The 13332-nt window shown below is 37.7% G+C and overlaps 1 pseudogene across 1 annotated transcript in view; it reads right to left on the reverse strand.

Moving 5' to 3' along the window:
• Positions 1 to 2598: 2598 nt before the first annotated feature.
• LOC308696597 (baculoviral IAP repeat-containing protein 2-like) overlaps positions 2599 to 13332 on the reverse strand; it is a 57909-nt pseudogene continuing 47175 nt past the window's right edge. Inside the window, exon 2 of the transcript in view lies at positions 2599 to 3952. The product of the transcript in view is annotated as a baculoviral IAP repeat-containing protein 2-like (transcript). The remainder of the gene's footprint in view (positions 3953 to 13332) is intronic.

Genomic DNA, 13332 nt, shown 5'->3' on the forward strand with positions numbered 1-13332 from the left:
ATGGACTAACTTTAAAACATAATCTTTATACAGAGTCACACGTGTCCAAAACATCCATGTAAGATTCAAAAGACCCAAACCTCTAAGAAAAGAGGCTTCAAAAACATAGTTTATTATAAATTCACAAAAGCATGCAAATGATGACCCTGTTTTACATTTTGTATGTTGGACCGTATGTTTTAGGTGAATACTTTTCATTGAGAGCTGTCTATAGAAATAAATGACAATTAAGAATTTAAGTGATAGTCTTTCTGTTTGACTAAATTGATACTTCATTTAGTGCAACTTTTCCCTCTATGAATTACACAAAGTGCATGCTGTTTTACACTTAAACTATTACAACAGAATCACATCTGACTATTGCACTGAGAGAGGCATATTCATCCAAGCTCGAGGCTGTTAAACAAAGTTCCACACTTTGGTAAAACCTAAATTCTAGAGGTCAACTGGGTTAAAAGTAAATGCATCATGAGTCATTTAAAACAAATACAGAAAAGCCACTATAGTGATCAGTTTTAGCGTTTGAATTGACATTTTACACATTACACTGTTTACATCTTGTTTTTGTACTGTTTTTGCAAAAAGTGTATAGTCACAGAGCGTGGTCAAACATGTTCATATAGGAATGTATGAAAAACATGAACAAATATTGCATAAAGAGAATTAAATGACGGTCCTTCTAGTATGAGAGTGTTTAAGACTAAACAAATCATATTTATTTTAGAACATCTTTCTGCTATATACAAAACATTGACGTGAAAGTTGAGTATTACACTTTAAACTTGTCTAACTATTACACTTATTTTGTTATTATTACACAGTTATTTTGTGTGTGTCACTAAACAACATGGTTAAAGGGGTGGTTTACTGCCTTTTTTCTTAGCTTGATTATGTTTATGGGCTGCAATATAACATGTCTTCGTGTTTCGTTTGTTAAAAAACGCCTTATTTTTCATAAATTTCACCTTTATTGTAAGCCGCTTCCTCCTCTGTCATTCGAACCACCGGTTGACTTCCTGATTCTATGAAACCACTCCCTCAGAAAGAGGCAATGAGCTCAGATTGGTTAGTTCGGCCGGTGTGTTGTAATTGGCTAAACTGCGTCCGGAATCTTCACGCCCATTACCTTTACGGGCGACAGTTGCATGTGCTCCGGACCCGGTCAAATGTAATGGTGTCAATATTGCCTCATCAGTTTGAGCCAGAATCAGACCCAGAGAGCGGTGATGAAGAGAGTCAAGCAGAACCTCCGCAAACACGGCTCTTACTAAACGTTTCTGAATGGTAATTTATTTTATTTTATTATTATTCTCGCAAAGAATTTCCATACGCTGTTACTTGAAAATGCTACTGCTGTTTGTTAGCTTTTGAGATACGCTTTCCCCCTGATTAAACATTTAATATAACTGAATACATGACTGAGTAATACCGTTTTTTAAAGATATTGTTTTATTGATAGAATGAACAACCGTTTAACTATTCACAAAACTTACCGGTTACTCAGTTTGTCGTTTTCTTTAGGTGTACATGTGATAACAGCCGCTGAAGTTCGCTGTTGCGATAATTTTTTGAAGTTTGTACACGTTTGTCTTATACACACAAAATAACATCGAACTAACTAGCTACTATAACCAAACAGCTTTGGCATTGGTTTGCGTTCTTGATCAAATCAAAAAATTACGTCATAAAGTATACATGGAAAATACGTTTACAAAATTTTTACATACAAATTCGGGTCCAAAATGTTTATACGCATCTGTCATATACTAAAGCCAGCGCTGGCATTTTTTTACATCCTTGATAAAACTAAAACGTACGTTTTAAATTATACAGGCAAATACATTTAAAATGATTAAATCTTACTTGCAGGTTGTGGCCTCTGGTTTTAAAGCTGTAACTGCTTCATGTTGGAGTAATAGTTTCTTGTTGAATCCGACATTGAACTCGTGTAGATTCTGGAAGCTGTCTTCCGTAAAATGCGCAGCACAGAGAGCTAAACTACGATTGTAATTGTCAGGAACATAATCAAACTTAAATTTTAACCATTGTTGACGAACTACAGCGTCTGTAGGAAGCCTGAACACAGAAGACCTGACGGCTACAGCTCTCCACTATAACTCCTCCTCTTCGACAGCAGAACATGTTCCGGAGGGAGGGTGGATGTAAATGTATGGGTTAGTTACGTATAAAACCCGGGAAGTATCTCGTTGTAGTCCCATTCGAGTCGTTTTTGTAGGCATTAAACTTCCTGATTTTTAAAAGACAATATCTCTGCTTACGTTGAACTTTCAGCGCAGCAACTTTGCAGATACTGTTCATGCACCAACAGCAACATTACACAGTATTTAAAATGAAAAAAGTGAAATAGCAATCAACCACCCCTTTAAGCTAATGAATTACAGATGATACGTGGTATTTTTACGTGAAAGGAGGGAAAGGAATATTTAACATATAAAAATAAAAATATTTTAACCTATCGTCAATTTCAATTGTTAGATAAATCATCTAACAATCAACAGTTATATGTGAAACAATTAGAGTTGGTGTAAATTTGAACATCCAAAAACTGTTGTTACTTGGATGATAAATATCTTCACTTTATGATAGGAAAGTACGGACAGCGCCTTTGACCAATCCTCTACATATGGGGCACTTGCGCAGAGAAGGTGCACATTCTTTGCACACAACTAGGTGACCACAGGGGATGAAGACAATGTTCACTTCCTTATCCGTGCAAACTTTGCATGTGCGCTCCTCTTGAAGTCTTCTTAACTGTTCCTCCATAGGCAAGTCTGAAAGATCTTGACTCGGGGATGCAGCTTCACTTGTCTGGGCCATCAGTTCTCTCAGCAGGCAGACATCATTCTTCTTGATCCAGTTGCGGAAGACCTCTGCTGCTGTATTTCCTTTCGACAGGACTAACTCAATGAGCTGCCCTGTCTGCTGCTTGACTGTAGTGCAGTTACGAATAATGTCATACTCTTTCTGTGAGATGATGTTCTCCTCTAGAAGATGGTCCATTAAGCTCTGCACGCTTTTTAGCTGCTGTGACATGGCAAGATGATGTTTCTTAAGAAAAGTAAGAAACTCACTTTCTCGCTCCTCCTCTCTCTTCTCATCTTCAGCACTTAGTAAATCAGACATCAACTCTTGAGCGGTTTTGTAATTTTCTCCACTTGCGAGAATTTTGCTTTGAACGGTTTGCTTCACCAGGCCGCGCTCAAATCCCATCTCTAAACCAGACTTCACCACAGGATTGTTCATCATTACTGCATCCTCTGAACGGTCTTCTCCAGGACCCAGGTGTACAACAGGTGGATCAACAAATTCTCTTGAGTTGCTGTCTCCATTAGTCAATAGCTGTTCAAATAGTCTTGGAAATCTTGCTTGAATCTGATGAACAAACTCTTGGCCCTTTTCTTCCAACAGGTATTCACATCTTGGAAACCACTTGGCATGTTCTACCCATGGATCATCACCAGGCTCCCAACATCTGAGTCCACCACCACAACAAAAGCACTTCACGTCATCACGACGACCAACATAGTAAAAACCAGCCTTAGCCAATTGGTCTGGTCGAACAGTTATTCTTGAGGGCCAGTAGACAAATGTGTGCAACCTTTCTTCACACTGTTGCATTGCCGCGTTAGATACATTGGAAAGTTCGGATGGAGTTACTGTAGCAAGAGTCCAATTCTGAAAGGTGTCAAGGAGTTCCTGTTCCCAACGCATGTCAGGACTGTGACAAGCCGGAGGTTGCTGGTGAGACATATCCTGGTGAGACATATCCAGGTTAAAGTATACCCACCCCTGCTCCTCCGTTTGGCCTGAAACGGATGGCGTGGTGGTCGATGTTACGGGTGTCGCAGGGGCTGTAGGATGGCTACGTTGCGAAGCGGGGAAAAGGCAGAGTGAGAGGACGACAGGAGGTTGGCGGTGGGTGGGGTAAACTCTGGATGAAGACATAAAAATGTGACCACAGGGCGTGTCCACTCAAGCCCTTCTCTCTGCGGGACATCCCATGACTAGTAGTCATCCATGACAGAACACATAATCTTATTAAAAAAATGTAATGAACTCCTGAACAGATAGAAGGTCGACGTAGGGGGTATGTGGTTCCTCCCCCTATGAAGCAGGAACCGATGCTATAAGAACAAAAACAAATTTTGTTGAACACTACAAAATGTCCTTTCTTCTGTTCTGTTCTGTACACAGAGGGCAAATTAGTTGTATCATTTGAAAAATCACCACACATTTTTCAGAGACGCAATGTGCCTTGGTGGTCCGTGACACAGCGCATCCAGGCGTGGTATGGAAATGGTTGCCACCTCAGGAATACAGTAATTAAAATGCAGAAAACATTCCGCAACTCTTTACAAGGATCTCTGAAATATTTTATAAATATTTTAAATTATTCTAAATATTATTATTATGTATACTATTATAATAATATTTTTATGAGCTCAGACACAACAGAAAAGTTTGTCATTTTTTATTTATTTATTTATTTTTATTTCAACATTATACAATCGAGTATACATTGAAGTAGTGAAGAAAATGATAGACCGGCAAACCGGGGTTGTGTGCGAAGTCCTGAAATATTTATCAGGACAACAGCTCATCCCGCCCCGCTGGAGGGGTTGTCATCATGATGCCGTAAACAGCTGTATAGGATTACATATAATGCCACATTGAATCAGAAGTAGCGTCATGGAGAAGTTATGCATATGCCACCGAGAGATGTCTATAATTACACCAAAAATTTACATATATAAATATACATATATTTTTAAACATATGCATGGGTGAATTGTACGCCATAAGTTCTGTAACAAGCATGTAGAAACTAGTTAGGATGTATTTCATTTTGCCTAGGCTTTAAGTTCATTTTACCAACTATTAAGATGTTAAAGTTTATAGACCTTTAGCGCATTCAAATGAATTGAGTTAAAATTAAAACGTGATATCAGTATAGCATTACCGAATTCAGGGGTGTTTAGCTTCAATAGTTATCAACCACCTGCTGATTTTAATTTTTTTCTTCAAATAAAAGTAATTTCCTGATAAATCATTGTACACATACATGTGTTTTGTTGTATGCACAGATTTTGAGGGTCGCTTATAGAAAGATGTGCCCTTGTGTTTGTTTCGCGGTATTTTTAAAAACATAGCCTAGCTAGATCTACATAGATGTTTTACACGATAAGATATGTCAGAGAACCGTGTGCGGCATTCTATATCCGCATAAAGGGTTCAAATGTAAAATATAAATTTTAGCGCTATTTAAAAACTAGGACGGTAGCCTATAATAATATAATGTAAATGTCTCACGTCAAGATGATGGTTTAAACCATAATTTTATCAAATCAAGTCAATTCATGTGAATACTGTCGTATATGAACAAAGAGAAGACCTAGAGTTCACTAACATTAGGCCTACAGCTAACTGTAGGAAACAGATACGCCTCAGGTAATATGAAATGTAAGTTGGTCAGAAGAAAAAAGGATCAGTAATACATTCAAAAAGTCTAAGTGAATACAATGTTTTGTCACAAACACATCTAAAGCATTTTTTACTCGTATGAGGAAACCTCTCGCAACATTACTAATCAATTAACCACAGAAATATTGCATGTCATCAGACTGTTTTAAAGAAATTAAAGCATGAATAAAGATGAATCTTTATTTAAAGAATATAGAATTCTGATTAGCAACACACTGATGTATAAATGTTCAAAGTCGTTTGTGTCTTTGGTAATTTACTTCCAATCCATAGCCTACTTTGAAGCATCTTGATTTTAGGTCTGTAAAAATAGAGAATAAAAAAGAAATAACTATATGACTAACTGAAAAAACTAAGGACACAAAATTGTAGATTTAGTTTACCCTGTTTTAATACCAGTTTTTGTAAAGCAAGAGTTGTATTAATGTTTTTAAAAATAGTTTGAGACATTTTAACTACTGTTGCATGATATGTTAATGCATACACATTGTAGCGGTCACTTGGAGGATTTACGGCAATTTGAGGTAGAATGACTACTGCTCATGTACGTAGAGGGTATGTCCGTATGAGATGCGTGAGCTGTGCAGAAGAGATATAACGCTATACCGACTTTTGGTCTCTTCCTATTATTCGCCTCTTTCACTTTGTGAACAGAGTTGGATGTTTATTTGTGTACTTGTATACGAATAAAACCCCACGCATGTTGACGACAGACGGCTCGTGCACCTAGAGTTATTATGTTTAATCATTTACCAACATTTAAATCTGTAGCTACCTCTGCACACGTGAATTCTGATGCGCTCGCGTTGGGGAGAGTGTTAGGTGGGCGGAGACTCGCTTCACAGGCCAGTCTATTTCTCATTCGTGTTGTGCTTTCGGAGCGCAAAGAGATATTTTAGCTAAAAACTAAACAAAACTTAGCAGCAAATCGTATTGTTAAAAAGTTTTACTTAAAAACGTTGTTTGATATATATTAAATGCTCACGTTTGAAACATTGCTTAAAAAACATAATTTTAAATTTTTCTGGTATTTAAAAGTCGTTCGTGAAAGACATTCTATAACTTGTTTTAAATGATTTAACGTTGACTTTTTAGTTTTTAACAGGTTTTAAAATCTGTATGTGAAGGAAAACATTCTAACTTGTTTTACATTTTTCTGATAGGCTACGTTTTAAATACCACACCTTTGTATTTTAACGGTTTGTACCATTTTAAAAAGTTGTATGTGAAAGTGTTACATGTCTGTGAAAAAAACTGTTTGCCTATCGCTTACGTTTCACGGTTTTAAAGTTTAAAGCACAGTTTTGAACAGATTCATTATTTTTTACTCCAAAACGCATTCTTAAACAATGATCAGATTTCTCCATTGGGAGATGTGGATTATCCTATCGAAGAGAGAATAAATCAGTAAGTTAGTGAATATTTGTTAACTTCACTAAAAGTCCAAAATGAACTAAAACATGAGTTTTTATTTTTTTATAAATGTTATTTAGTGTAATTATAAACAAATCTAGTGTAAGGCTCGGCTTCACACATGATCTATACTCATTCATGTTTCTAGCGTCGATGAGTGATGTATAATACGGAACTTAAAACTAAACGTTAGTAGCATATTGTATTTTAGTTGATGTTGTTTTGAACACTTTTTTAAATCTGTATGTGAAGGACCACATTCTAACTTTTTTCAGATAACGTTGTAAAATGTACGAATACTAAACCATTGCATTTTAACTTTATACAGTGTTTTTAAAAAGTTTTAAATATATATGGAAAACAAAACTTTTGTTTAATTAAAAACAACTCGCTGATCTGTTACCCAATAGGCCTACATTGCTTCACTTTTTAAAAAGTTTAAAGCACGTTGTTTTTAACGTTTTAACAGACAAGTGAAAACTATATATCACAGAATCTTCCGGCTCGTGAAGAAATTGTGTTAAGCATGGCCCGTGCGTTCCTCGTTTTTTTCGTGGAGCTAAAGTCAAATCTTCCATAGCTTCAGCAATGTTTCTCTCTGGAGTTTTCGGAGGGGCAGCCATTGCCATTGTAGATTATCTTGTAAGATCACAGGTAGTATTTCACTGTAAGTTTGCGCTCCTTTTTAAACATCTCATGTGACTGTGACGTTGTGGGGAGGGAGGGAGGGAGGGAGGAATTCCCACGTGACGTCATTTTTTACACACACCCTTAAATCAAAATTGACCTCTCAGCTTTGAGAGGGGTGTGTTAGGGGGTGTGGTCTCTTCGAGCCGTTGCATCGGTTTTCTTTGGTCATTTAAGTTCGGCCACCAAGATGACCGGATGTGTTTTCAATTTGGGAGCTTGAAGGGAGTGTGGGAGATTCCCACGATGACATCTGTTGTGGGTGGGATAGGGGCGGAGTTTGGGTCTGTCTCTCTGGAAGGGTCAGAGAGCTTCATTTCTGACTGGGCTCCGGAGTGAGAGGACGCTGTCCACTCTGCTCCACTACAACAAAACACTTTTGTATCTTTTAAACTCTGACTCCTTTAACAATTGGTATGTAAAAACGTAACACTTTTTAACAGTGTTTGTGTTTTATGTAAAAAGTTTTACAAAATACTGTGTGAAAGTTAAATGCTTACAAGTCAACATTTTAAAAATTATCTTTTTGTCAATGTTGTTTTAATGTTTTAACATCTCATTTTTTAATAACTATTTTTAGAGAAAAAATGCAATTTCAACTCATTTCATTAATGTTTTAATGTTTTTTAACCTTAAAAGTTTAACGTTTAAAGTGATGAATGTACATCTGTCTTCTTTAATAAAAAACACTGATCTCACACTCTTGACTATGTTTTTATTTCTTAAAAAAGTTTTAAATATACACTGTTTAGAACTACTGAGCGTGGGAAATTTCTCACGCTTCAGATGTTCAACCCATAAGGAGGTGTGGCGTAAGTCCGATTTTCCCACGGTGTGTACGTACAGCCCATAAGTGGGAGGAGCTAGCGTGGGAAATTCCCTCGGTCAAAGGGGGCGGGGCTTAGAGGGTCATAAAGCAATAAACCTGTCAAAAGTTTGATTGAAAGGACCCTCCATTCTCTCTCTATTGTTCTGTTCCAGTGATGTTCTATGACTAAACCTGGAAGGGAAAAGATATCACGTATGGGGTCAAAGCCTGTTCCCCAATGGTATCTGCTGAAGCCTTTGCTGGAGGAATATATACCCCTCGGGTCCCAGCAAGTTTTCACCAAGGTGGTAGGACCAAGCGTTCTATTACACTAATTTGCATACCTTGTTTATTCGTGTAGTCTGTCATCCAGATAGTAAATATGCACTTGCTTTTTGCAATTCATCCATTGGGTTATTATGGAATCAAACTAATCAAGAGTTCTAGACTTTGACGGGTTCTTCTTATTTGCTTTCATGTTGCTTTTCACATGATTGCTGTATGAGAATTGTATAGACAACTTTGCCTAGGGCCTTGAAGTTCTATCACACCACATGTAGCCACTTATATGTTTTCTTACTTGGCATATGTAACTCTTTAGGTATTTACAACACCACTGTTCAATATATGATTAAAGTGTGAAAATTAATCCTAAGATGAAGTTTATATTAGTTCAAGTTTGCTCTGTGTGGATGTATTGTTCTGTTCCAGTGATTTTCTTTTACTAAATCTTGAAGGGAAAATATATCACCTATGGGGTCAAAGCCTGTTCCCCAATGGTATCTGCTGAAGCCTGTTCCCCAATGGTATCTGCTAAAGCCTGTTCCCCAATGGTATCTGCTGAAGCCTTTGCTGGAGGCATATATACCCCTCGGGTCCCAGCAAGTTTTCACCAAGGTGGTAGGACCCAGCGATCCATTTTGCCCCTTTGCATACCTTGTTTATTCGTGTAGCCTGCCCTCCGGATAATAAATATGCACTTGCTTTGCAATTCATCCATTGGGTTATCATGGAATCAAACTAATCAAGAGTTCTAGACTTTGACGGGTTCTTCTTATTTGCTTTCATGTTGCTTTTCACATGATTGCTGTATGAGATTTTTATAGACAACTATGCCTAGGGCCTTGAAGTTCTATCACACCACATGTAGCCACTTATGTTTTCTTACTTGGCATATGTAACTCTTTAGGTATGTACAACGATTAAAGTTTGAAAATTAATCCTAAGAAGAAGTTTATATTAGTTCAAGTTTGCTCTGTGTGGATGTATTGTTCTGTTCCAGTGATGTTCTGTGACTAAACCTTGAAGGGAAAAGATATCACGTATGGGGTCAAAGCCTGTTCCCCAATGGTAACTGCTGAAGCCTTTGCTGGAGGAATATATACCCCTCGGGTCCCAGCAAGTTTTCACCAAGGTGGTAGGACCCAGCGTTCTATTACACTACTTTGCATACCTTGTTTATTCGTGTAGCCTGCCCTCCGGATAATAAATATGCACTTGCTTTGCAATTCATCCATTGGGTTATCATGGAATCAAACTAATCAAGAGTTCTAGACTTTGACGGGTTCTTCTTATTTGCTTTCATGTTGCTTTTCACATGATTGCTGTATGAGATTTTTATAGACAACTATGCCTAGGGCCTTGAAGTTCTATCACACCACATGTAGCCACTTATATGTTTTCTTACTTGGCATATGTAACACTTTAGGTATTTACAACACCACTGTTCACTATATGATTAAAGTGTGAAAATTAATTGTTAGAAAAAGTTTATATTAGTTCAAGTTTGCTCTGTGTGGATGTATTGTTCTGTTCCAGTGATGTTCTGTGACTAAACCTTGAAGGGAAAAGATATCACGTATGGGGTCAAAGCCTGTTCCCCAATGGTATCTGCTGAAGCCTTTGCTGGAGGAATATATACCCCTCGGGTCCCAGCAAGTTTTCACCAAGGTGGTAGGACCCAGCGTTCTATTACACTACTTTGCATACCTTGTTTATTCGTGTAGTCTGCCATCAAGATAGTAAATATGCACTTGCTTTTTGCAATTCATCCATTGGGTTATTATGGAATCAAACTAATCAAGAGTTCTAGACTTTGACGGGTTCTTCTTATTTGCTTTCATGTTGCTTTTCACATGATTGCTGTATGAGAATTTTATAGACAACTATGCCTAGGGCCTTGAAGTTCTATCACACCACATGTAGCCACTTATATGTTTTCTTACTTGGCATATGTAACTCTTTAGGTATTTACAACGATTAAAGTGTGAAAATTAATTGCAAGAAAAAGTTTATATTAGTTCCAAGTTTGCTCTGTGTGGATGTATTGTTCTGTTCCAGTGATGTTCTATGACTAAACCTTGAAGGGAAAAGATATCACCTATGGGGTCAAAGCCTGTTCCCCAATGGTATCTGCTGAAGCCTTTGCTGGAGGCATACAGTATACCCCTCGGGTCCCAGCAAGTTTTCACCAAGGTGGTAGGACCCAGCGATCCATTTTGCCCCTTTACATACCTTGTTTATTCGTGTAGCCTGCCCTCCAGATAATAAATATGCACTTGCTTTGCAATTCATCCATTTGGTTATTATGGAATCAAACTAATCAAGAGTTCTAGACTTTGACGGGTTCTTCTTATTTGCTTTCATGTTGCTTTTCACATGATTGCTGTATGAGATTTTTATAGACAACTATGCCTAGGGCCTTGAAGTTCTATCACACCACATGTAGCCACTTATATGTTTTCTTACTTGGCATATGTAACTCTTTAGGTATTTACAACATCACTGTTCACTATATAAATAAAGTGTGAAAATTAATTGTAAGAAAAAGTTCATATTAGTTCAAGTTTGCTCTGTGTGGATGTGTTGTTCTGTTCCAGTGATGTTCTATGACTAAACCTGGAAGGGAAAAGATATCACGTATGGGGTCAAAGACTGTTCCCCAATGGTATCTGCTGAAGCCTTTGCTGGAGGAATATATACCCCTCGGGTCCCAGCAAGTTTTCACCAAGGTGGTAGGACCAAGCGTTCTATTACACTACTTTGCATACCTTGTTTATTCGTGTAGTCTGTCATCCAGATAGTAAATATGCACTTGCTTTTTGCAATTCATCCATGGGGTTATTATGGAATCAAACTAATCAAGAGTTCTAGACTTTGACGGGTTCTTCTTATTTGCTTTCATGTTGCTTTTCACATGATTGCTGTATGAGAATTGTATAGACAACTTTGCCTAGGGCCTTGAAGTTCTATCACACCACATGTAGCCACTTATATGTTTTCTTACTTGGCATATGTAACTCTTTAGGTATTTACAACACCACTGTTCAATATATGATTAAAGTGTGAAAATTAATCCTAAGATGAAGTTTATATTAGTTCAAGTTTGCTCTGTGTGGATGTATTGTTCTGTTCCAGTGATTTTCTTTTACTAAATCTTGAAGGGAAAATATATCACCTATGGGGTCAAAGCCTGTTCCCCAATGGTATCTGCTGAAGCCTGTTCCCCAATGGTATCTGCTAAAGCCTGTTCCCCAATGGTATCTGCTGAAGCCTTTGCTGGAGGCATATATACCCCTCGGGTCCCAGCAAGTTTTCACCAAGGTGGTAGGACCCAGCGATCCATTTTGCCCCTTTACATACCTTGTTTATTCGTGTAGCCTGCCCTCCAGATAATAAATATGCACTTGCTTTGCAATTCATCCATTTGGTTATTATGGAATCAAACTAATCAAGAGTTCTAGACTTTGACGGGTTCTTCTTATTTGCTTTCATGTTGCTTTTCACATGATTGCTGTATGAGATTTTTATAGACAACTATGCCTAGGGCCTTGAAGTTCTATCACACCACATGTAGCCACTTATATGTTTTCTTACTTGGCATATGTAACTCTTTAGGTATGTAAAACGATTAAAGTTTGAAAATTAATCCTAAGAAGAATTTTATATTAGTTCAAGTTTGCTCTGTGTGGATGTATTGTTCTGTTCCAGTGATGTTCTGTGACTAAACCTTGAAGGGAAAAGATTTCACGTATGGGGTCAAAGCCTGTTCCCCAATGGTAACTGCTGAAGCCTTTGCTGGAGGAATATATACCCCTCGGGTCCCAGCAAGTTTTCACCAAGGTGGTAGGACCCAGCGTTCTATTACACTACTTTGCATACCTTGTTTATTCGTGTAGTCTGCCATCCAGATAGTAAATATGCACTTGCTTTTTGCAATTCATCCATTGGGTTATTATGGAATCAAACTAATCAAGAGTTCTAGACTTTGACGGGTTCTTCTTATTTGCTTTCATGTTGCTTTTCACATGATTGCTGTATGAGAATTTTATAGACAACTATGTCTAGGGCCTTGAAGTTCTATCACACCACATGTAGCCACTTATATGTTTTCTTACTTGGCATATGTAACTCTTTAGGTATTTACAACGATTAAAGTGTGAAAATTAATTGCAAGAAAAAGTTTATATTAGTTCCAAGTTTGCTCTGTGTGGATGTATTGTTCTGTTCCAGTGATGTTCTATGACTAAACCTTGAAGGGAAAAGATATCACCTATGGGGTCAAAGCCTGTTTCCCAATGGTATCTGCTGAAGCCTGTTCCCCAATGGTATCTGCTAAAGCCTGTTCCCCAATGGTATCTGCTGAAGCCTTTGCTGGAGGCATATATACCCCTCGGGTCCCAGCAAGTTTTCACCAAGGTGGTAGGACCCAGAGATCCATTTTGCCCCTTTACATACCTTGTTTATTCGTGTAGCCTGCCCTCCAGATAATAAATATGCACTTGCTTTGCAATTCATCCATTTGGTTATTATGGAATCAAACTAATCAAGAGTTCTAGACTTTAACGGGTTCTTCTTATTTGCTTTCATGTTGCTTTTCACATGATTGCTGTATGAGATTTTTATAGACAACTATGCCTAGG

This window comes from Scardinius erythrophthalmus, assembly GCF_964197995.2.
Source record: "Scardinius erythrophthalmus genome assembly, chromosome: 1".
NCBI lineage: Eukaryota > Metazoa > Chordata > Actinopteri > Cypriniformes > Leuciscidae > Scardinius > Scardinius erythrophthalmus.